The 1,506-nt window shown below is 28.0% G+C and overlaps 1 long non-coding RNA gene across 1 annotated transcript; it reads right to left on the reverse strand.

Annotated features, from left to right (window-relative positions):
* Window positions 1-1,056: 1,056 nt before the first annotated feature.
* On the reverse strand, window positions 1,057-1,500 carry LOC111376417. Its single transcript, XR_002699478.1, has 2 exons — window positions 1,395-1,500; window positions 1,057-1,302 (listed from the first exon to the last, which is right to left on the reverse strand). It is a non-coding gene; the product is annotated as an uncharacterized LOC111376417 (long non-coding RNA).
* Window positions 1,501-1,506: the final 6 nt, after the last annotated feature.

Below are 1,506 nucleotides of genomic sequence, written 5' to 3' on the forward strand. Positions count from 1 at the left end.
AATAAAAAAATTGTTTACTTCAAAGTAATAGCAATAAATATAAATAGTGTTGACTGAACTATTGATGAAATAAAATTTTAATATGACTTATATGATGTAAAAGCAGGAATAAAAGATTAACATTTTTATATGATTCTTGTAAAATTAATAGTTTTTTTTTTAAAAACATAAATACTATTGTAATGTTGTAAAAGTTTTTGCTATACTACTACCGAAGAGTAAGAAAATAAAGACTTCTAAAAAGAAAATATTTTTCATCTATAAATTTAGTGGTTTTGCTTCCACCCAATCAACCTACATATGCAATCTATTTCTAAAGTTATAATGTAAGTAATTTATCAACAATCATAAACTTAATAAATTCATAAGTGGACGACTGGAAATGCACAAAAGAATTCGGGCAGCAAGTAATAAAAGGTTTCCATCTATGAATTTCTGCTTTAATAAGCTCTAACAAAGTATCTTTTTCAATGAAAAAGTATGGTACTCTAGCTTCTCTCTTGGAACATTCGAAATTCTAATTCAAAGCAACCTACAGAATAAATTTCCCTATAAATACACTTCCATTATAACTATTTAACTTAGACAAGACTTCTATCTACCACGGTCATCTATCAATTTATAAAAAATCAAGGCATGGCACTAAATACTACACGGCGCCTTCAATTCAAATTTTATTCATCTTTAAAGTTAATATAAATCTACATGTCCCCAACACATATATTTTAAAGAATTTTTAAAGTTCATACAAAGTTAGGCGTTTTCAACTTAAATAATTTTCATATTAGATAAGAATAAGAAAAAAATATCTCTAGTCTACATACTAAAGGAAGAAACTGGTTACGTGTGAAATTGTGCCAAACATAAACAATAACTTGGACAATCTCCTCTCTTATAGTAAAGGCAGATACTATTTTATTATTATATACTAATTAAATAAAATATATTCTATACGAAGAAAAGTAATCCCCTCTCCTCACACACATAAACATGTATGTATGTAAATGTGTATGAACACATCTATTTAATTTTCACACTCTATTAACATTTTTTTTGCGTCCAGTGCAATTTCATTTTCTTCTACAGTGAATGAAAAATGGAGTGAAATAGTGATTTGAAATTGTTGAAGTTGGCTATGAATGATGATAGTTGATTCCTCACCAGCTTCGAAACGACGAAAATTCATGACCTTCAACCTCATGAACCATGATATGTAAACGTAGATATATTTTCATGCATGTACAGAAACGAGAACATACCTTATATGGAGCTAAAGAAAGACGAACCCAGCTAGATTTTCATCTACAAACAAAGGAAAACTACGTACCTTAAATAAATAGTAAGAAAATAAAAAAAGAAATACACAAAAAAGAAAAATTATAAGAAGAACATACCCAAAATAATTGTTGCAACTTCTAGAATTTTCTTCTCCACTATTGATGACGAGAAAATACGAATTAGGCTAAAGGCAAAAGCGAATAATGGTAGAAGGACGACCTTTTTTTT

This window comes from Olea europaea, chromosome 2, assembly GCF_002742605.1.
Source record: "Olea europaea var. sylvestris chromosome 2, O_europaea_v1, whole genome shotgun sequence".
NCBI lineage: Eukaryota > Viridiplantae > Streptophyta > Magnoliopsida > Lamiales > Oleaceae > Olea > Olea europaea.